Genomic DNA, 25,114 nt, shown 5'->3' with positions numbered 1-25,114 from the left:
AGGGAGTCAGATCCGCTGCCGGAGGTTTGGCTCCGCAGAAGCGCAGAGTTGGGTGTTTGCGCGGAGCGAGCAAGTTCCCTGGCAGGAACTGGTTCTCTTTGGGATTTTGGCTGGGGGATGGGCGGGGAAGATGGCGCTGGCGAGCGCCTTTGTTCCCCACCAAACTGAGCTCTGTCGTCCGGGGACTCAGCAGCTCTCCTTCCCTTTGTCCTCCAGCCTTCCCGCTTTCTGAGCAGAGCTGTTAACTTATGACCTCCCAGCCGCTAAATCGCGCTTGCTGTCGGAACACAGTCCGTCAGGCCCCTCCGCTTTTTGCAAGCCAGACTTGGGGGCTCTGCTTGGCCGGCGAGCCGCCCCTCCGCCCCGGCTCCCTCCCGCCAGTCCGTGGAGCGCGCACCGCCTCGCCGCCCTTCCTACCCTCTTCCATGGGCCTCTCGTCTGCGCTTGGCTCCGGCGACTCCGTTCTGCTAATCCTCTGGTGGTTTTCTGGGTTATTTAGGCAGGTGTAGGTGGAATCTAAGTGATCAGCAGGACGCGCGGTGAGCCCAGCGTCCTCCTACGCCGCCATCTTCCCTCTTCTCCTCCGGCACTGAATTTTTTAAAACATCTTAGCTTATTTTAATATGCAGCCAGGGTTGAAAACCACTAATAGAAATATAAGGCTGCCTTTTCTCTTTAATTCGTTCCAGAAATGTTCCCAATGGTACTTGGACTCTCCTGATTTGATTCATCTTGGGGGAAGCAACTCATTTCTATTTACTAGTGCTCATTATCCCGTTGATAAACAATAGCAATGGCCTTCTATCTTATGTCCTTACAGTAGGTCTCTCTACTTGCACTTGCTTGTACATGTATTCATTCATGAAGTGCAACAGTCAACAATTCGACATCATTGAGCACCCACTCTATGTTCAAGGTAGTGTTAAGAATATGCAATGATGAAAGTTAATGGCCACTGCCCTTAGGAACTCTCAGTCTAACAGCAAGATCACACTCTGATAGATTATGGGAAGTATGTTAGGAAGGTATAGGTGCACAGGAGAAGAGCATTAACTGTGTCTGGGCATGGAATTAAAGGGGACACCTCAGGTCTACCAAAGGAAATACCTCAGCTGAGTACTATGAAAAATGGACATGAACTGTCAACTGTCAGCTCCCTAAAAGTCCATCAGAAAAATCTGGAGATCAGAACTAAACTTACGAGACTTAACTGCAATAATGGATAACACCACCTTGTCTCAGAAGAGTGAAGACATGGGATGATAGAGGATGTTGAGATCCAGGCTCAGTGCCTTTAAGGTGGGTTTTACTAGACCCATTTAGTCAGGGAGTTAGATGTGAATGGGCAGAGCTTATGACATAACTGTGGGTTGGTTTTGAGGCCAGTCTGGACAATGAATCAGTTGTCTCAGTAAGTAAAGTATTTTAACTAGTTCATTGTCTTACCTTCCAGGAACATGTCTTTCCTAGAGCAAGTAGCTAAGTTATTTGTGCTTATTCTCAGTATTATTTAATATAAGGACAAGAAAATATGTCCAGACCCAGTATTGTTTAACCAGGAATACAAAATGTTATTTTCAGTACTCACTAAAGGAGATGAAGCAGTGGAGAGAAGGGGACTGAGCAATGAGATCAGTATGTGCAAAGACAAAGCAATAAAAGCAGCATATTCTCTATAAATCTGCCTCTTCTGCTTTTTGAATCAAGTCCAAGCTTTTCCACTTGATGTTTCAGAACTTCTAGAATGTAAAGCAACTTCCATCTAAAGCATTACAGTAACACCTTACATTGTAACTTGTTTTGTGAGTGTTCCACAAGGCGAGTAAACATTTCTAATAAATTTTAACTTGATAAATAAGCAACATCTTGCAATCCGAGTAATACATGACATCGAACATCACATGATCACAACTGAGACAATGGTTCTTGAAATTCACTTTGATATACAAGTGCTTTGGATTATATGCATGTTTTTGGAATGAATTATGCTCGTAAATGAAGGTTTTACTGTGTTTCCTATTAATTACCTACAGTGCAACCAAAAAGAATTAGTCACCTTTCCTAATCTGCTGTGTCATTGCAGCACTGTTTGTGCGCCTTCATAACAGGGATCAAATCCCAGCTCTAACATTTCCTCAACCGTGTGACTTTGAGCAAATAACTTGAACATTCTGTGCCTATTTCCTAAACTGTAAAAAGTTGGCAGTAAAATATCTACCTTGTAGATCAATACTAGTAAGATAATCTGTCAAAAAACAGATATCTACTCAGTATCTTTTAGTGTCAAGCCCTTGTTCTAGGAGGAAAGACTACCTGCATTCAAGTAACATATATTTTTAGGTAGGTCATGAAGAAAAATACTGAGTAATGTGACAGAGGATGACTGTGTTGAAGAGGCAGTCTACTTCAGCTGGGAGATTTAAAATGATCCCCATGCTCTTTGAGGAAAGGGACCATGATTATGCCTTTTTTGTGACACACACAACATTCTTCCACACTGTTGGCACTGAAAACCAATGAATGAATGAGTGAAAAAGTAAGATTCTCACATTATTACTGTAGAAAACGTAACAAGTGGTTTTTATACAGAAGCTTTTCCATGACCTTTAAAAATCATCTTGATGAAGGTTTTAGGAGGGAAAGTTGGGTTCAGCATAAGTTGTTAATTGATAAGTATCATTGTTAATATAATTGTATAATTAATATAGTTAATATAATTGAATATAACTGTTAATAATAAAATATGCAGTTATAATTTTGTAGGCAAAAATTAGATGCAGCAATGAGGTTTTTGTGTTTGAGAAGTAGGGCCTATAAAAAGTAGGGCCTATAAGGCCTTATCATGCTAATAGAGAGAGCTTTTTTGTTCCTGAAATCAAAGAAAAATTATGCAGTATTTAATACATTGCCCCCAAATTGATAAAATTTAAACCCTCTCTCTCAGGATTACACTAAAAATTAACAGTGTCTTCACAGAGCAATAAGCTCATTACCTCAGCTGCTTTTTCTAGCCATTGGGAAGAATGATAGAACAATTACATTTTCCCAAAAATAATACATGATGAAGACGTTTTTGCATGGAGAAATTATCTGGACAAATGACATCAAACTAACAGAACCTAGTTTCAATTATCTGAATTCAACTCTACCAATTCTTGCTTCAACTCTATCCTTACAATATGCTTTTAAAGAAAAAAATACATTTAGGGGCTCCTGGGTGGCTCAGTCAGTTAAGCCTCCAACTCTTGATTTCAGCTCAGGTCATGATTCTAAGGTCGTGAGATGGAGCCCCATATTGGGCTCTGTGCTGAGTGCTGAGCATGGGGCCTGCCTGACATTCTCTCCCTCTCCCTCTGCCCCTCGCACATATGTGTGCTCTCACTCTTTCTCAAAAAATAAAAACTAGGGGTGCCTGAGTGGCTCAGTCAGTTGAGCATTCAGCTTCGGCTCAGGTCATGATCCCATGGTTCGTGGGTTTGAGCCCCACGTCGGGCTCTGTGCTGACAGCTCAGAGCCTGGAGCCTGCTTCAGATTCTGTGTCTCTCTTTCTCTGTGCCCCTCCCCCACTTGTGCTCTGTCTCTCTCTCTCAAAAATAAACATTAAAAAAATGTTTTAAAATAAATAAAAAGATAAAGAAAAATACATTTATAATTACAGAATAATAACTGTGCCAGTTAATAATAACTGTGCCCCACTATTCTAAACACTTTATGTTCACTATCTCATTTCATTCTCACAATAGCCCTAAGGGGTAGGTACTATTTTATCCCCTATTACATGTAAGAAAACAGGTCCAATAAAATTAATTGCCACATAGGCCTGGATATAAGACAACCCAGAATATAAGATGATCTTTCAATATCCAAATAAGAATACAAACACAATTGCAATGAGGGTAAAATCCTGATTGAATATTTGCATACTAATAAGAATATAAATTTTAAAAGCCAAATAGCTCCATATTTGATTTAATTAGTTACATACTGGTTTTAAATCACCTATTCTGTAAATTAATGCATTACATTAAAAATATTACTTTCTTCTACCCTCAAATTTCATGAAACAACTTTATTCAAACTCTTCACATGCCTCTCAGTATCAAAATCCTACTCATCAGTGGAGCCACTTTTCTGAGACAAGTCAACAGTTTCATAGAAATAACATTTGTATTAATCAAGTTCTCTGAAGAACTAATAATACACACACATGCACACACACACACTATAAAAAATATAAAATTACACACTCACATACTGAGGGAGAGAGAGGAGACTTATTATAAGGACCTGATTCACACAATTATAAAGGCTCATAAGTCCAAAATCTGCAGAGCATTCCAATGGTGTGCAAGACCCACAGAGAGATGATCCAGCTGGAAGGCCATCAGGCAGGAAGAGCCAATGTTGCAGGTAAAATCAGGAGGCAGTTGGTTGGAGAATTTTCTCGTGGAGGGAAGGATCGTTCTTTTTGTTCTATTCACCCTTTCGACTGATTGGATGAAGTCCACCCACATTACAAAGGATAATCTGCTTTACTCTAAAATTAAAATGTAATGTAATCTATTATTAAAATCTACTAATTTGAATGCTCATCTCATCCAAAAATGCCCTTGCAGAAACATTCAGAAAAATGTTTAACCAGGGGCGCCTGGGTGGCGCAGTCGGTTAGGCGTCCGACTTCGGTTAGGCGTCCGACTTCAGCCAGGTCACGGTCTCACGGTCCGTGAGTTCGAGCCCCGCGTCAGGCTCTGGGCTGATGGCTCAGAACCTGGAGCCTGTTTCTGATTCTGTGTCTCCCTCTCTCTCTGACCCTCCCCCGTTCATGCTTTGTCTCTCTCTATCCCAAAAAAATAAATAAACGTTGAAAAAAAAATTAAAAAAAAAAAAATGTTTAACCAAATATTCAGGCACCATGGCCCAGTCAAGTTGACATATAAATTTAACCATCCCACCATCCTAACTTCTAAGTTGATTGAGATGTAGCATTTTTTGAATATGAGTGTTGTATAGTCACAATAAATTCTATTATGGGATAAAAACACACTTGCATAATATTACTTTTTTCTACTAAATGTAGGTATATGTTTGTGATTTCCACAAGGTTAACTACTCAGAGTATTATTTTTAAGCAGTTATTTTCAAATGTGGTTGCATATTGAAATGGCCTGGGAAGTTTTTAAACATATATTGCCTGGTGTCAGCCCCAGAGAATCAGACTTAATTGATATGGAGTTGGACCTGGGCCTGAGAATTTTAAAAGCTCCGCAGATGATCCCAATCACTGTTTTTAAAGTAATCTTTAAAAGACTTTTTAAAAAACATCCACTACCTGCCATTATGAGGTCATCCCCTAAAAAGAATCTGAATTTGAGCTATTTCTGTAGTTCCTCTTGGCCATTCCCACTGGGTAAACTCCAGAAGCTTCCTAAAGTAGCATTTACTGAGATCATTTGGGGTCAACGTGCCTCAATCCAACGGCAGCAGAAGCACTGATACTTTTGATGCTTTGCCATCTTTGGGTCCCACCAAATTCATAATGAAATCGTTTTTTTTTTTTTTTATCTTTGTTGACTCATTAACTACCCTGGGCAAGTCTTCTCACCCAAGGGACTATAAGCCCAAGACATGCATCACAGTTTATTTATCCATTCATCTATTGAAGGACATCTTGGTTGCTTCCAAGTCTGGGTAATTATGTATAACACTGCTATAAACACCCATGTGCAGGTTTTTGTGTGGACATAAGTTTCAACTCTTTGGAGTAAATACCAGGGAATGTGATTCCTGAGTGGTAGGTAAAAGTATATTTAGTATATTTAGTTTATATATATTTAGTATAAAAACAGTGGGGTTTTTTTAAATGTTTATTTATTTTTGAGACAGAGAGAGACAGAGCATGAACGGGGGAGGGTCAGAGAAACAGACACAGAATCTGAAACAGGCTACAGGCTCCAGGTTCTGAGCTGTCAGCTCAGAGCCCGACGTGGGGCTCGAACTCACGGACCGCGAGATCATGACCCGAGCCAAAGTCAGATGCTTAACCAACTGAGCCACCCAGGCGCCCCAAAACAGTGGTTTTTATACAGAAGCTTTTCCATGACCTTTAAAAATCATCTTGATGAAGGTTTTAAGAGGGAAAGTTGGGTTCAGCATAAGTCATTAATTGATAAGTATCATTCTTAATAAAATTGTATAATTAATATAGTTAATATAATTGACAAACTGTCTTCCAAAGTGGCTGTACCACTTTGCATTCCCACCAGCACTGAATGAGAAAGCCTATTACTCCACATCCTTAACAGCATTTGGTGTTGTCAGTGTTCTGTATTTTGGCCATTCTAATAGGTATGTAGTAGTATCTCTCTATCATTTTAATTTGCCATTTCCTAATGACAGATGATGCTGAACATCTTTTTATCTGTAGGTCTTCTTTGGTGAAGTTTCTCTGAAGGTCTTTGTCCCATTTTCTAATGGTTTGTTTTCTTATTTTGAGTTTTAAGAGTTCTTTGTGTATCTTGGATAATAATCCTTTCTCAGATATGTATTTTGCAAATATTTTCTCTGTGGCTTGTCTTATTATCATCTTGATATTTCACAGAGCAGTTTTTAATTGTAACAAAGTCTACCTAATCAATTATTTCTTTCATGGTTTGTGCCTTTGGTATTATATCTAAAAAGTCATTGTCATACCCAAGGCTAACTAGCTTTTTCCCTATGTTATCTCCTAGGAGTTTTATAGTTTTGCAATCTGTTTTGAAACAATTTTTGTGGTGGATAGAAGGTCTTTGTCTACGTTTTTTTTTTAGCATGTGGATTGTCCAGTTGCTCTGGCACCATTTGTTGAGAAAAGTATCTTTGCTCCCTTGTTGCCTTGGCCCATTTATGAAAGAGCTATTGATATTTATGTGGATCTATTATTGGACTTTCTCTTCTGTTCCACTGATGCATTTGCTTATTCCTTCACCAATACCACACTGTCTTGATTACTATGACTTAATAGTAGGTTTTGAAGTCAGGTAGTGTCAGTCCTCTGACTTTGTTCTTCCCCTTCAGTTTTGTGTTGGCTATTTTGGATCTTTGCCTCTCTATTTAAACTTTAGAATCAGTTTCTCTATATCCACAAGGCTATGGAATTTTTTTATTGATAAATAAGACATATCAATGGGCTATAGAATTTTCACTGCATTTGTAAGCAATGGAGCACCACTAAAATGGGTAGATGGAAGGGTGGCATGTACATTGTGAGCTTTAAAAAGTAATTTTGGAATTGGGGCCCCTGGTCGGTTAAGCGTCAGACTTCAGCTCTGATCATGATCTCACAGTTCGTGAGTTCGAGCCCCACATTGGGGCTCTCTCTCTCTCTGTCCCTCCCCCACTTGTGCGCTCTCTCTCTCTCTCTCTCAAAATAAATAAATAAACTTTTAAACCAAGTAATTTTGGAACTGTATTGCTTTAGAAGAGCAATACAGTAAGGGTGGAAAGGTGGTCCTATTTCCCTCCCTCCCGCTCTCCCTTGCTCTGCACTTCCTCCCCTCAATTTCCTTTTCCTTAATCTAGGCCTAACCAATGTTAACTTTCATCCCCTACGTGGGACCTCTCTGTCAAGACTGGGAAGTGGTTGTTTTATATATGCAGAAAACACAATGTGGAAGGAGTATTGTAAAAATGTAGAGCTTTTGTATACATTTGAAGTGAAGCTGTTGTCAGCTTAATATAGACAGTTATAAATATAAGATGTTTTATGTAAGCTTCATCATAACCACACAAAAGATAAAGAAAAAGGATCAAAGCATACCACTACAGAATATCATCAAATCAAAAAAGAGACACAAAGAGGAGAAATGAACAAAATAATTATAAAAATAAACAGAACTCAATTAACAAAATGGTAACATAACCCCATATCTATCAATAATTACTTTAAATGTCTCGATACTACCCAAAGCAATCTACATATTCAAAGTAATCCCTATCAAAATAACACCAGAATTCTTCACAGAGCTAGGACAAATCATCCTAAAATTTGTATGGAACCAGAAAAGACTCCAAATAGCCAAAGCAATCTTGAAAAAGAAAACCAAAGCGGAGGCATCACAATCCCAGACTTCAAGCGATACTACAAAGCTGTAATCATCAAAACAGTATGGTACTGGCACAACAACAGACACTCAGATCAATGGAACAGAATAGAGAACCCAGAAATGGACCCACAAATGTATGGCAAACTAATCTTTGACAATGCAGGAAAGAATATCCAATGGAATAAAGACAATCTCTTCAGCAAGTGGTGCTGGGACAACTGGACGGTGACATGCAGAAGAATGAACCTGGACCACTTTCTTACTCCATACACAAAGATAAACTCAAAATGGATGAAAGACCTAAATGTAATACAAGAAGCCATCAAAATCCTCAAGGAGAAAGCAGGCAAAACCTCTTTGATCTCGGCAGCAACAACTTCTTACTCAACACATCTCCACAGGCAAGGGAAACAAAAGCAAAAATGAACTACTGGGACCTCATCAAAATAAAAAGCTTCTGCACAGCGAAGGAAACAATCAGCAAAACTAAAAGGCAACCGACAGAATGGGAGAAGATATTTGCAAATGACATATTAGATAAAGGGTTAGTATCCAAAGTCTATAAAGAACTTATCAAACTCAACACCCAAAAAAACAAATAATCCAGTGAAGAAATGGGCAAAAGACATGAATAGACACTTCTCCAAAGAAGACATCCAGATGGCCAACTGACACATGAAAAAATTCTCAACATCACTCATCATCAGGGAAATACAAATCAAAACCACAATGAGATACTACCTCACACCTGTCAGAATGGCTAACATGAACAACTCAGGCAACAACAGATGTTGGAGAGGATGTAGAGAAAGAGGATCTCTTTTGCACTGTTGGTGGGAATGCAAGCTGGTGCAGCCACCCTGGAAAACAGTATGGAGGTTCCTCAAAAAACTAAAAATAGAACTACCCCATGACCCAGCAATTGCACTACTAGGCATTTATCCACGGGAAACAGGTGTGCTATTTCGAAGGGACACATGCACCCCCATGTTTATAGCAGCACTATCAACAATAGCCAAAGTATGGAAAGAACCCAAATGTCCATCGATGGATGAATGGATAAAGAAGAAGTGGTATATAGATACAATGGAGTATTACTCAGCAATCAAAATGAATGAAATGTTGCCATTTGCAACTACGTGGATGGAACAGGAGGGTATTATGCTAAGTGAAATTAGTCAGTCAGAGAAAGACAAAAATGGTGACTTGACTCATATGAGGACTTTAAGAGACAAAACAGATGAACATAAGGGAAGGGAAACAAAAATAATATAAACACAGGGAGAGGGACAAAACAGAAGAGACTCATAAATATGGAGAACAAACTGAGGGTTACTGGAGGGGTTGTGGGAGGGGGGGTGGGCTAAATGGATAAGGAGCATTAAGGAATCTACTCCCGAAATCAGTTTCACTATATGCTAACTAATTTGTATGTAATTTTTTTTAATAAAAAAGAAAATTTAAAAAAAAGAATAAAAAGAAATGCAAAAGAGCAATAGGAAAATCAAATTTATATTTTCACCCTTCAGGTAACAAGTAAATCTTAATTTCATTATGTTCATAGCATTTTCATGAATAGGCACAGGTTATTTTGTCTTTATGGATATATAAATTTCATTTGAAAAGAAGAGAATTAAAAATCAGAACATCCAGGTAAATTTGGATTTCAAAAACAAACACAACAAATCATGTTTAATGTAAGTATGTTGCCAATATTGCATTGGGCATACTTATACTAAAAAATCATTTGTTACAGAGAACAAACTGAGGGTGGATGGGGGGACTGGGGGAGAGGGGAAAACAGGTGATGGGCACTGAGGAGGGCACTTGTTGGGATGAGCACTGGGTGTTGTATTTAAGCCAACTTGACAATAATTTATATTCATAAAAAATAAAAATTACTTTAAATATAAGTCCATTAACTCTCCAATTAAAAGGCATGGAGTGGCTGAATGCACTGAAAGAAAAGAAAAGGAAAAGGAAAAAAAGAACAAACTATATGCTGCCAAACTTTAATTTAAGGACACACATAGACTGCAAGTGAAAAGATGGGCAAATATATTCTATGCAAACAGAAATCAAAAGAAAGCAGTGTAGCTATACTTATATGAAACAAAATAGACTTTCAGCCAAAGATTGTAACAAGAGACACAGGTCATTATATAATGATAAAAGGATAACTGCGTCAAAAGGATGTAACATTTATAAATATTTATGCACCCAATATAGAAGCACCTAAATATATAAACAAATATTAACAGATCTGAAGAGAGAGATGGACAGCAATACAATAATAGTAGGGAACTTTAATACCCCACTTTAAATAATGGCTAGATCATCCAGACAAAATAAATAAGGAAACATTGTACTTAAACTACACATTAGACCAGATGGACTTAATGGACATATATAGAACACTCCATCCAACAGCCACAGAATACATATCATTCTCAAGTGCATATGGAGCATTCTCCAGGATTGATCAAATGTTAGGCCACAAAACACATCTGATAAAGTGTCACTATTTAAAATATATTTGAAAACTTATACAACTCAGCAACAACAACAAAAAAATCCAATTAGAAAATGGGCAGAGGAATTGAAGAGACACTTTTCTCCAAAGAAGACATAAAAGTGGACAACAAATACATTAAAAGGTGCTCAATATCACTCATCATCAGAGAAATGCAAATAAAAACCACAATGAGCAATTACCTCCCACGTGTTAGAATGGCACTCACCAAAAAGACAAGAGTGAACAAGTGTTGGCTTGAATATGGGGAAGAGGGAAACTCTGTGCACTGTTGGTGCACTGTTGGAATTGAAATTGGTACCACCACTATAAAAAACAGAACTGAAGTGCCTCAACCAACTAAAATAGAACTAACATGTGATTCCACTTCTGGGTGTATATCCAAAGGAAATGAAAACAGGATCTTGAAGAGATATCTACACACCCTTGTTTATTGCAGCATTAGTCACAATAACCAATATACAGAAACAATCTTAGTGTTCATTGATGGAAAAATGGATAAAGATGCAAGATACACACACACACACACACACACACACACACACACACACACACACACAAATGGAATATTGTTCAGACATGAGAATGAAGGAAATTCTTCCATTTGCAACAACATGGGTGATCCTTGGAGGCATTATTTTAAGTTAAATAAGTCAGAGAAATACAAATACTGTATATTATTTATATGTAGAATCTTTAAAAGATGAACTTGTAAAAACTGGGAGTGGAATAGTGGTTACCAGGGACTAGGAGGTGGGGCAAAACAGGAAACATTGGTCAAAGTACACAAACCTCCAGTTATAAAATGAATAAGTCCTGGGGGTCTAATGTACAGCATGGTGATTATAGTTAATAATAAGGTATTACATACTTAAAAGTTGCTTAGAGAATAGATCTTAAATGTTCTCAATACCCCACACACACACAGAAATTATAATTATGTGACGTTACATATTACACAAAAAAAAGATATGTTACACAAAAAAGAAAGGATAATTACATGATGTAATAGAGATGTTAGCTAATGCTATGGTGATAATCATTTTGCAACATGTTAAGTGTATCAAATCAACACATGTACATCTTAAACTCATCAATGTTATATATCAAGTATATCACAATAAAACTGGAAAAAATAAAATCAAATGTTCTGGGCTGCTTTTAAGTTTTTCTCTTTATCTCTGATTTTAAGTAATTTGATTATGATCATCCTTGGTGTGACTTTCTTCATGTTTCTTGTGATTTAGTTTCATTGAGCTTCTTGGACCAGAAGCAATTTGGAAATAATTACAACTAATATTTATTCAAGCATTTTTTTCACCTCCCACTCCCATTGCCCATCAGTTCTGGTATCTCAACTACACAAATGTCAGACTGTTTGGTATTATCCTCCAGGCAGAACCAGCTAGATAATTTGAAGAGATCAGTGCAAAATTAAAATGATGGATACCTTATTCAAAAATTGCTAAGAATTCCAAAAGGTAACAGTCGAGCATAAACTAAATGAGGGCTCCTTCTGAATGCAGGGAGAATGTGAAAAGAAAGGTGGCATACCTATGAAACCTGCCTCATAGGTAATCTAGTCTCTTTTCATATTATTTCAGTCTTTTTCTCATCCTTCACCTTGGATAGCTTATGTTGCTATGCTTTTAAGATCACTTATCTCTTTCTTCTGCTGTAGTGTCTAAACTGCTGTTAAGTTCATCCAATAATTTTTTTCATTTTGGGTACGGCATCCTTAGCTCTACAAGTACCATTTGGTTATTTTGTGTTTCTTCCATTTCTCATGATGTTCCTGTATTCCTACACATCCTTAATCATAGATTAAGAACAATTAATGGTTGAGATACTCTGTCTAGTCAGAAAGCCAATGTTTTTCAGCACCATGTAATCTCCAGAATCTCGGTTCAGCTCCCCACCCACCAAGAGAAAGAAAGAAAGAAAGAAAGAAAAAAGAAAGAAAGAAAGAAAGAAAGAAAGAAAGAAAGAAAGAAAAAAGGAAGGAAGGAAGGAAGGAAGGAAGGAAGGAAGGAAGGAAGGAAGGAAGAAAAAGGAAAAGAAAAGGAAAAGGAAAAAAGAAAAAACTTGTAGCTGTTCTTTGCAAGACCTCATACAGTCAACCTGCTCCTGTGTGATTTAACATTCAGCCAAAACTCAAGGATCCCTCTGAAGATTCTTTGTTCCTCAAGTTCGCTTTGCTCTCTCTCCCTGAACACCTATACCATTTATTACTTTGTTTGACATTTTTTATATTATAGGGGACAGGAATACGGAGAGTAAGTAAAATGGTTTACAGCATTACTATTTTTTTTAGAATGCATTCTCTAAAACTTTTTCCCCAAGTTACACAAAATTATCTACATCTTATTTATAATAAATATCATTCCCTGGCAAAGGAAAAAGGCACATACTATATATCTATGAAAATGACCGTTCAAGTCAGGCATAATGTATGTAATACTTTTTGTCTTCACTGGGTATACAAATATTTGATTAGATTTCACTTAGATACACAGTATAATCATGTATTTGCAAACTCTGCTAAAGATTGGAATAAACTCCAACATGCTTATTCATATGTGTTATGACAAAATTTCTAACATATCTGAGAAAACCAACTTAACAAGAGCTACAAGCTAACTCGCCTTTATTTAGCGGACAGAATTCAGAACCTCCTGCCAACCATAGGCACAGATCTAACCTTCTTTAAGTGTTCTATTCTTTTTATGAATTTTATAATTTGTTTCTATTAAACTCTACAAGAGTGTCAGTATTATTCATTGGAATGAATCAAAAGTTTCTTCATACCCTACAGCCAAAACAAACTAAAGAAATAAACAAAAGATGGTTACTGTTATCCAAAAAACCTAATTTCAGGTTATTGAGCTCATCCAAACTGTCTCAATGTTCTTATTAATTAACTTATTTTAAGTAAGTGCTAAAAGTTGGAATTTTCAAATAAATTATTAATGAAATATTGTTTATATATTTTATAAGTTGTATATATGAGAAATCCACAGAAGATATAATATTTTATAAAAAATATTTCCCCTTCTAAAAATCAGTTTTGAAAATCACTATTTAAGATGAACAAATAGCTTTGATGTTCAGAGAAATCCTAGATTGATTCTGGCTTAAATACTTTGCTTTTTTCTGGGCCTTCCTGCCTTTTTCTTTCTTGTCTTTCTGTAGTCTCTTCCCCCCATTTCTACCTCCTATGACATGTAAAAAAGCTACTTTTTATGTTTTCATAACCACGCTAATAGTAGCATGGATGCAACAAAATTTAATGAACATTATTTTATTGATAAACATTTACTTTGTTTCCAATACTCCTTCATTATAATGAACACTATCATTAAGATATTCAAGATTATAAACCATTTCATATTTTAGATTATTTCCTTAGGACAGACTCAAAGTAATGGAGTATTAGATAAAAACTATTATTTATTTCTTAAAAGACTTTTAGCAAATCATTTCAGTGGATAGTGAGAGCCTCTTCATACTGGAAAGTAAATACTGTCTTGTGTTATCTGCTCAAATTTAATTTCACAGAACCTCTGCCTATTAAGTCATAGATGTTAACCTGTTAGATATTTGTTTTGCATCCCTTGCTCCAGGAAGACTTCCCTCATTCGTCCCCTCTACCACCCAAGACTGAGGATATATTCCTTTCTGTGGGCCCTCAGGGACCCCTTTGTTTTTATCTTTTATAGCACTAACACTGTTTCATAATTGCTGTTTCATATGTCTGCCTCACCCCGAGATTTTATGTACATGCCAACAGGGCTTTGCCTTGTTCACAGATATATTTCCCAGAACCTGAAACAGTGTCTGGCACTTAGCAGGGATGCTATAATTTATACTGAATTAATTAGTTATCTTTATTATGGACGTAGTTACATATCTGTAGAGGACTAATTACTATCCATCCTCCCACAGCCAGCTTCCTCCACTCCAAATACAGACAATGACAAAGGAAGGTGATGAACAAAAACTACTAAACAAATTCATATAAAAGAAACCTTGAGAATATACATCAGGCCACTTGGAAATGCTCACTTTCCCATCCTAAATATGCCTCCAACACACATTCCCTGGCAGCATCCCACTTATAATTAACTTTTTCCCCCTTAATTTCTACAATGAGGAAATAAACATGATGTCTCTAGAGCACTGGCATGAACAGTGTTCTCTGAAATGTCACCCAGAGGGAGAGGTCGGCAACGGAAAATTGTGTTCCAAAGACTTATATGCTAGTCACTTCTTATTTTATGGTCGCTATTATTTTCCCAAAGTAGGTTATGTAGGGAAAAGAAAAAATGCCTTTTTAAAAGTTAATATCAAACAACACCGATATGCTTTTTTGCATCATTACAGGCAAAGGGCTAAATTGTTACCTGCTGGCTTGGAAGCTCTTTTAGCTTCTGTTAATAAGAAAGTCACAGAAAGAGACGTCTGTATCAGGTCCAGGGAGGACCATGGTGAAGAGGTGCCCCCCTTGCAGTGATCAGATCCATTGTTCTTGTAAGTGTAGTTTCACTCGTGTACTGTATTCAGGCTCACGGAAGTGTGGTCAAGGGCAACAAGGAAAATGAGAATCTGGGGACTGGTCCTGGACAAAGTTTTCTTTCATTTGAATTAGTCTACAACACTAATTCATCTTTTACCAAAGATTATTTTGTGCCTGGTGGCTCAGTTGGCTTTAGCATCCAACTCTTGGTTTCCACTCAGGTCTCATGAGTTCATGTTCATCTCACCGTTCATGAGTTTGAGCCCTACATGGGGCTCCGTGCTGACAGTGTGGAGCCTGCTTGGGATTCTCTCTCTCTCCTTTTCTCTGCCCATCCGCTGCTTACTCTCTTTCTTTCTCTCTCTCTCATAATAAACAAACTTAAAAAATTTTTTAAAGATTATTTTGATGCCCTCAATCAATTCCGAGTGACAATATATTCCCATAGGCAGGTTTACTAATGTTGCCATAATGTTGCTGTAATGGAGTTTTAGAAAGGAAGTGCTACTTGCTTCATTGTATATTAATAAAGGTTGATGCATGTCTCAACTGTTTCCTAATAAAATATGCCTAAGAGTGAGCTTAAGTAGGCAGCAAATTTAAATTATACACTGCCTTCAGGGACATAAACATCAGTTTTCTAGCATCTCATATTTATCAGTGAAGTTATATTAAATTGTGAAACAGAAGTTCTCTTGGCTTTTGCTTACTTCCTACAGTGTAGTACTGAAGCACTATATCGCTCAATAGGCTTCGTCCTTCTCTGCCAAATCTATTTCTCAGAGTTTCTGGCAGCACAAAAAGAAGGCACCAGAGATGATTACTAATGTGTTAGATTATTAAAAATTAAGTTACCCAGAGTTCTCTTTTAAATTCATTTTCCAGGAAGGTAGTTCAGGACACTTGAATGAAAGGGTACTCCTTGACCAATTTAACTTTCAATTGCTTCATTCAGAAGGCTTAAGGTCCCTCTCACAATCTGGGCATTTTAATGACAATGTAAATTGCTGACTAAAAAAAAACAATCAACAAGGGACGGCCAACCAAATACGTGAAATAAATTAAGCTCAATGTTAACAATATTAGGTAGCAGACAACCAAAATGACTCAGAATTCACCCTCTGCATCACGTATATCATCGACACAGGTGTTTCTTTGTCATGGTAATTTGTCTGGGATGTACGAACAGATTTTAGGACAGATGGGTAAAAACTATAACAAAAATAAGAAATTGCAAAGCTTCCCTAAACCTAAACATCTGCAGTTTAGCCCTTTTGTTATGCCCCAGGAAAGTCAGAAGATTACAAGGCAAATATATAAAGACGTTTAGTATTCTTCCACATTCATAGCAAGAACTGGTGATAAGATGCTGTAGTAGAAATCATCAAACAACTTCTAGTTAGTACTCTGATATTAATCAGGTGACCTTGGAAGTTTCTTAGCTTTCTGACATAAGCCTATTTGGTTGTAAAATCAGTGGATTTGGCTATATCTTTTACATCCTCTTACAGCTATAGAACCACAAAGTTCTACAATTATAGAAGCCTTATTTCATTCACTGCTAAACTTCAGCACTTAGAATCATGCCCAGCACATGGTAAATTTTCCATAACTGTTTCTTGAATGAATATAGGCATAAATGTTTGTTGAATGAATGCATATACAAATATGTATCCTTTCAATTTCTTACTAACTACATTATTATTTACATTCAGGGAATATGTTGTGAATAATTTGTTGAAAACTCCCAAAGTACCATGAGCTAAAATACATGGTATAAAAAAAGTTACAGAATAAAGATAATATTTTCTAACATTTTTTACTCTATTAAATATCTGGAGATTAATATATGAGCAATACATGAAGTGCAACAGATCAAGATCAATGAAAACTGGTTAGTGTTTGGGCAAAAGATAAAAGTATACAAAATCCTTTTTTCAAATCTTTGAATTTTTTTCTTTTAATGTTTATTTTTTTTGAGAGAGAGAAAGAAAAAGAGCATGAGCGGGGGAGGGGAAGGGGCAGAGAGAGAGAAGGAGACACAGACTCCCAAGCAGGCTCCAGGCTCCCAGTGATCAGTACAGAGCCTGATGTGGGGCTTGAACTCACAAACCATGAGATCATGACCTGAGCTGAAGTCAGATACTTAACCAACTGAGCCACCAGGCACCCCTAAATCCTTGAATCTTTTGAACAAATGTTTCCCAGACTTCTGAGTTATAAAACATGAAATTAACAAGTTTTTAGACTAGATATTCAGACATCTAAACTGCCAAAGCAATTTTATCATGGCCTTGAGTATACCTCTTTGACTTCTATTGTCCATGTGTCTCATATGTGCATTTCAATTTGAAACTAAGAATACATGGCTACCGCAGGAGAAATACATCTTGTTCAAGCTGATATAATGAGTTAACTGCTAGCTAATGAGGTTTTTCTTTTTAGTGAAATCATTTATATTTGTCTATTTAAACATGCATTCTAAATGTAGAATTAGGTAGAATTAATGCCAAGCTCTTATTGTTGACAGTAAAGAATCATACATTCAACTTCTACTTAGAGTCATTTTTCTTTTCTATGATTTTAAAGTCACCCATCTGTATCAAAGAGAAAATTTAAGGGAGAGCAATAGATATAATGCAAGTAAAAAAAGGGAAAATCTTGTAGAATTCAGTGTGCACAGACCTCATAGAGTTTAGAAAGGCAAATGAGGAGACAGAAAATAATTTTAATAAACTATCATTCATTGAGTGACTACTACGAGCAATAAATTATATAATACTCATAACATTCATTAAAAAGTAGATATCATCACCATCTTACAGATGAAGAAGTGGAGGTGCAGAGAGATAAAGTAGCTTGCCAAAGGGCAAATAGTTAAAAAGTAAGATTTAAATTAAGTTCTATTTGACTCCACAGTCCACACTTTTGACCACGTCAAACTTCCAAAAGAGAACTTTTGATACATCAGTAATGTATTTACAGTGTCTCTGTACAGTGACATTACATGTATGTAATGACATACACATGTAATACAGTGTATTACAGTGAGAAGTCATGAATGTGATTTTTATTTACACTTCAGTTGTCAGGACTGATCACTTGGTTCTTTTATTACATACACTGCCCTTATAAGGCCTTAAATTAAAATGTTCTTAAATTTCCATATATTTTAATATTTCAGAGCAGGTAAAGCTTTAAAGAATGAATTCCAGTTTTCAGAGCTGAGCTAAAAATGTGCCTTTGAGGGGCGCCTGGGTGGCGCAGTCGGTTAAGCGTCCGACTTCAGCCAGGTCACGATCTCACGGTCTGTGAGTTCGAGCCCCGCGTCAGGCTCTGGGCTGATGGCTCAGAGCCTGGAGCCTGTTTCCAATTCTGTGTCTCCCTCTCACTCTGCCCCTCCTCCGTTCATGCTCTGTCTCTCTCTGTCCCCAAAATAAATAAACGTTGAAAAAAAAAATTAAAAAAAAAAAATAAAATAAAATAAAAAAATGTGCCTTTGACTTCCCTTCTCTGCCTTTCTAATCACATCAGTCACGATATTAAATCCATACTTCTCAGAACTCTCTTCTCATAAGCTCTCTTTCACAATACAATACCACCCCGTGTGTGTGCGTGGGCGTGTGTATACGTGGGCGTGGTGCGTGGGATCGATCAATCTAGATCTATGTTTCTACTTATGTCTATGTTATATTTATATAGATACAGATTGATGGATCTCACATTTCAGAAATAAGAACTCGACTCCATTCTTTTGAGGAATCTATAGTTTTTATTTACAATTTGTCTTCCTTAATCTTTTTCTTCCTTCCAACAGAATTGAGGTCCCAGGACTTTTCAAATGGTTTCCTCTGTGTTTCTCCCATCTCCAGTCTCTTAACTGTGGCCTCTCTTCTTCTCTTCATTCCCTACATCCCTCCCCCTTCCCTACTCAACTGAAGCACCCCAGGCTCCATGCTGCTCCTCAAACATGCCAGGGAACTCCAGCCTGACAGTTTTGCATTTATTGTTTGGCTTTTGCTTTTTCCTGGGATATTCTTCTCTTTCTCACCAGATATCACACAACTCACTATCTTACCTCTGTAAGCCTTATGTCAAATGGAAGCAGCTCAATGCGCTTTCACTAAACACTTTTAACAAACTGCTCCCACAGCCTACACTTAACCTGCTCTACTTGTCTGTAGCATCGATCACCTTCAAACATACTAAGTCGTTTGCTTTTTATTTTGTTCACTGTTTATTGCCTGTCCACCCCCTATGCCGTGAAAGCTCCATGAGGACAGGGGACTTAGTTTTCTTTACTGATATATTCCCCAGTGCCCAACGCATAATAGGCTGTCAATAAATATTAGCTAAATGAGTGAGTATTTCATTAACATAAATTCTTAGGGTGAAATTTCTTAGTCAAAGAATGGGTAGATTTTAAAATTCAAATGCTTACTAGTAAACTCAACAGTTTATACTTATTATAAAAATTACCTAAGCCAGGGGTGCCTGAGTGACTCAGTAAGTTAAGCGTCTGACTCTTGATTTAGGCTCAGGTCATGATCTCACAGTTCATGAATTTGAGACCCGCTTCAGGCTCTGCACTGACTGTGTGGAGCCTGCTTGGGGCTCTCTCTCTTTCTCTCTTTCTGCCTCACCCCAGCGCGCTCTCTCTCTCTCTCTCTCTCTCTCTCTCTCTTTCTCTAAAAAATAAAAATAAAAGTTTAAAAAAGATTTTAACAAAACAAAAATTATCTAAGCCAATAAAAATTATGACCTTAAGATAGAAGTGCTTAAAACTCTGCCGTCTTCACAGAGGACTCACTTCCTTAGTTCTTCCTCCTCCTGTGACCACCAGCCACAATTATCTACAAAACCCCATCACTGAGGAGCAGCAAACATTTCTAACTCTGATCTACTCACCCAACAAAAGTGCTTAAAAACTAAAGTGCAGACAACCACTGTTCTAGACACAACAGTCATGATCCAGGTGCTTTGTTTTATGGACCTTCTTTTATATGCAGACCCCAGAAATACTGTTCTCACTTTCCTTCTCTAGATTTTATTCTTTGCTGGTTTTGACAGACCTACTTCCAACCCAGGATCTTAATTCTTATCCTAGAGCCACACCTCTACTAACCCATCTTCCTGACCTGGCTTGGACTCCTCTTCTTGCCTATTTCTTCCATTTCCATCACCCAAGAGATAGGCTGCCAAATTCATAGTACCCATGCTTTCACTTTCTATAGAATACATGCTATGTCATTTATCATGCTAGCTGGACCTGCCCTCCATTGTACTCCACATTCAGACAAATATAGATCAAATATAAATGGGAAAAAAATACACATGTAGAATTATATATATAATGTGTATGTGTTCCAACTATTCTTCTCTGTAGGGTCCTTAACATATTATTAATGCATGTATTTATATCTCCTTCTACTTGTTTTTCCTAAGCCTGGCTCCCATTTAATGTTCACATTTCAGAGTACTTTGTCTCCTTTGGCATCTCACTTATTACTGAGAAAAGTTAAGCTTGCTCTTAATTGTTGCTCATTTGTTTTGACTTCTGAATAATAATAATTCATGATAGCAGTACTTTCTGTTTCATGGAGGAAAGCTGTATTAATTATAAGGGAAAGGGAATATAGGGAATTGAACAATTATAGTAAACATAAAGAGAGAGAAGTATAGAGAAGAACAAAGAAGGGTTAATACATCAAGTCGGGTACTCATACCATCCAGCCTTCTGACTGGGGAAGCCCCATGGTGAACAGCCCAGTTGAAGTCCCCATTGAGGGTCCTGGGCAGAATGTCCTCCCCTCAGGTGAGGCTTTCCCACCAGGGCAATATATATACTACCATTGTCTGATCTACAGTTAGTCATTAAATTTGTCTAAGTACAATCCGGGGCGCCTGGGTGGCTCAGTTGGTTAAGCGGCCGACTTCAGCTCAGGTCATGATCTCGCGGTCTGTGAGGGCTGTGAGTTCAAGCCCCGCGTCGGGCTCTGTGCTGACAGCTCAGAGCCTGGAGCCTGTTTCAGATTCTGTGTCTCCCTCTCTCTGACCCTCCCCCGTTCATGCTCTGTCTCTCTCTGTCTCAAAAATAAATAAATGTTATAAAAAAAATTTATAAATTTGTCTAAGTACAATCCTAAGCAAGCTGGGTATTTTTCTGTTTCTTTTATCATATCTCACAATCTTAGGATCCTGGACGTTGGCATATTTCTCTTCCCTCCTTGATCCATATTTCTCTTCCATCTTGAGCCTGGTCGGGCTCAAGAAGGTGAAGCAAGTTAATCCCTCTTGGCTCCAGGAATAGAAGGGCCAATTCTGATCCCAAGGCCAGATATGGAGCATGAGCCAACAAAGCCCCCATGATTGTGTATGTGCAGGTCTGGGCAGAAATACATGACAAATCACATCAACAAGTTCTATACAGAACATTGCCCCTTTGAATAAATGGAACAATGGAAGTAACACTTGGCTTTCTGTTTTATGTGCCTTGTGGTTTTCTACCCTGCACTACCAAATGCTAATCCACTTCTGCAAGCCTCCATCCATATTGTGTTCCATCATTCAGGGAAGAGCTCAAAGTGAGACCCACATTCTTCTGTCACACTCTCTAATGACACAATCAGCAAAAGTGCCACATTAACCCAATTAGATGCAAATATATTCAGGTTTATCTTTAAATCCCTTGTGTGCTATAATGCAGCATGTGTGCATTTTTCTCAAAATTTTCACACATTAAGTATTTACGATCCTAGTCTTTTACTAATTCAATCCTTGCAAGTTCCATTCCAATTTCCCCTTTCTCCAGCAGGGGGCACAGACTGAGGCTGACTTAATGGACTCTTTTAGATTTCCTTGTTATTTGCACTTCTCTGTCTTTCTAAACAAGGTCTTTTTTTTTTTTTTTTTTTTTTTATATCCATGGTGTTTCCCTGTGTCCATTCCCTGTTAATTCCTGATGAGCTTTTCAGAAAGGTCTCAAAGCCAAGACTAAATGATAGAGCTGTTTTCATTGTTCCCATTTCCCTTACCTCTTCTTCCAGACTAGACTCAGCTCTCTCGTGTGGGCCACCATTCCAGGCTCCCACTCACCTGTCTCATATCCATTATAGCTGGCATTATTTTCCACCTTAAAACATAATGCGACCACAATAAAACCCTTGGTGAAACACCTCTGTCCACATCACCACCACCGTCAATCCATCAACCTGTGGCCTCATAACCAAAGACAGAAACCTCAGACCAGGGAAAAAGTAAAGATCACACATTACAAAACCAACAGGGGTCTTTTCGGAATAGATGAGTAAGGCTGTGTTCTGCAAATCATATTAGAACATCTGCTTGATATATTCAAATTTGGCTATTTTTCTTTCTTTTCAGATATATTTCAAGTCTCCCTACTGCCATCTTTATCTAAAATGTGAGGTTTTTTTATTTATTTTGAGAGAGAGAGAGAGAGAGAAACAGAAACGTGAGTGGGGAAGGGGCAGAGAAAGAGGGAGAGAATCCCAAGCCTGCTGCTCATTGCTGTCAGCTGGGAGCCAAGCCAGAAATGCTGAGGTCATGATCTCGTGGTTCTCCAGCCCCATGTCTGGCTTGGCTCCCAGCTGACATCATGGAGCCTGCTTGGGATTCTCTCTCTCTCTCTCTCTCTCTGCCCCTTCCCCACTCACACTAGTGCTTTCTCTTTCTCTCTCTCTCAAAATAAATAAATAAACTTTAAAGTGAGATTTTGAATGCCAATAAATTATCTTTTCAAACTTTTCTCCTGGTGGACAATATGGGCCGCAGTAATCAGGATTGATGCCATTTACTTAGCATCAGGTTGTAGTCATCTGGATGCAAATCCTAGTTCCACAATTACTTATTTCCACAGCCCACTATTTTTGAAAACTTGTGCAAATAACTTAAGCTTTCTCATTCTTAGTTTCCTAGTCTGTTAAATGAAAATAATAATTGTAGCCTTTGAGGATCCAGCAGGGTTTAACAAAAGAAGTATTTACAAATGAGTGGGCAGACTTTAGAGAAGGCAACAAAGAGGTGCCCAGTGTTCTCAATGGCAAGAGTCCTTTCTAACCCTAGACCTGAGAGACAAATGATGTGGCAGTTACCAGAACCAGAGAGCTCAGAGGAAAGCAGCCAACCCAGTGTAACACCTCAGGCAGAGAGCTAGGCAGTAAACACACTGACATCACCCTCTTCCCTTTTTCCAATGTCTCCTCAGTATCTCCCATTGGCAGAACCCAACTGGAAGGCAGAGGGCAAAGGGACCCACTAGCTGCTGTCCACAAAAGTCAGCCTCAAGCACCTGAGCAGGAGGCAAAGGGTGAGAAGTGGATCTGGAGGGGCAGCAGAAGATATTCATCACAGTCTACTCATTTTGCTACTCAACATCCATTCTGATCATTTATCTGGTGAAAAATAAATCTGTGTCCCTGCTATAGATGGCAAAAAAATCATTAGCTATTACTTTAGTGCAGAGTCAGACCATAATCCCACTTAAAGTCTAAAACATTAGGTATGACCAGCACTCTAAATACAAGGCAGCAGGGGGAAGCAGCAACAATTAATTAACATGCAATTTAGGTGCTATGGTCACTGGCTTTGTAAATACAAAGCCTCAGTTGATAACCACAACTTGCTTTTTCTACAACCAAGTTGTTTACCTTACCCTCTTCATTTCTATAGGACCTGAGTCCTTATCGGTTCAGTCTTTATTGAGTTGCCACAGTTTACTGAACTACCAGTTACCAGAACTATTGGACCAGAGAGTACTAAAGGATGTTCTAACAAATTGCCAAGGTCCCAGGCATAGTCCTCCTTACCTTGACCATGGAGCAACAACCCATTTTTCCCTTGGCATTTGGGCTCATTCATGTTGGCAAACAGTGACTCCTTTCTCTGCCTGTTGATTTAGTGGTATGAAAAGCCCAGAATAGCCAAAGTGCAGTCTGAACTTTCAGACTATGACTAGTTTCCCTGATTAAATCATTGCTCTCTTGGGCACTTAGATTTCCAAATCTACCAAGCCCAGGAATACACGTATAAGAGGCAAAAACAATTTTAATATGTCATTTGGCATAAAAGAAAGTATCCTTCTCGGGACACCTGGGTGTCTCAGTTGTTAAACATCTGACTTCACCTCAGGTCATGATCTCACCATTCGTGAGTTCAAGTCCCGCATCTGGTGAGCACAAGCTCTGCTTTGAGTGAGCCCCGCTTCTCTCTCTATGTATCCATCTCTCTCCACCCCTCGCTCTCGCTCTCTCTCAATATAAGTGTTCCTCTTTCTACTATAAGAAGGTGGTCATCTGTAAACCAAGAAGAGAGAACTCACCAAAACCCAACTATGCTGGCACCATGGTGACCTTAGACTTCCAACCTCCAGAACAGTTGAAACTCTGGAAAATTAATAAAAGGAAATCTCATTTAGAATACAGTATGGAGGCTGGCAGGAGATGCATTCATGCCCTTTCACTCATCAACTACAGACCCAACAGGAAGAGAAGCACTTTGAACATAGACACTTCTTTACTATCCCAGCGTGGAAAAAGAAAGGCTTTCCTTCTCACTTAGCAACAGCCCAGCCAATGAGAGACAGCCACAACATAGCTAATGAAAAACCACTATACTTAGAACTCCAAGTTTACTCCAATGGATTTTTGTTTATAACAGACTTCCCAACTCCTCTTTTCTGTAAAAGAGCATTCCTCTCCTTTGTTTGGGAGACTAGCCTGTGGTTTTGCCATAGCTTGTTTATCCATCATTGCTATTCCCAAACAAACCCATTTTGCTGGTAAAAAGAAAGAAAGAAAGAAAGAAAGAAAGAAAGAAAGAAAGGAAAGAAAAAAGAATGAAATAAGAAGTTCTAGTCTCCATTTTTTATCCCAGAGCCTCATATTCTGACTAAGGGGGAGACTAACACATGTGGGCTGATGGTTTAAGGCATACACCACAATCTGTACGATAGCTTGTAATCTT

The 25,114-nt window shown here is 38.1% G+C and overlaps 1 long non-coding RNA gene across 1 annotated transcript in view; it reads right to left on the bottom strand.

Annotated features, from left to right (window-relative positions):
• Positions 1-24,536, bottom strand: part of LOC121027311 (uncharacterized) — a 211,178-nt gene extending 186,642 nt beyond the window's left edge. Inside the window, exon 1 of the long non-coding RNA XR_005788659.1 lies at positions 24,471-24,536. This is a non-coding gene — a long non-coding RNA (uncharacterized LOC121027311). The remainder of the gene's footprint in view (positions 1-24,470) is intronic.
• Between the last annotated feature and the right edge of the window lie 578 nt (positions 24,537-25,114).

This window comes from Herpailurus yagouaroundi, unplaced genomic scaffold (assembly GCF_014898765.1).
Source record: "Herpailurus yagouaroundi ecotype Mexico unplaced genomic scaffold, PumYag 77, whole genome shotgun sequence".
Taxonomy (NCBI): domain Eukaryota; kingdom Metazoa; phylum Chordata; class Mammalia; order Carnivora; family Felidae; genus Herpailurus; species Herpailurus yagouaroundi.
The sequence above is the reverse complement of the archived record's forward strand: the minus strand, read 5'-3'. Positions and strand labels throughout refer to the sequence as shown.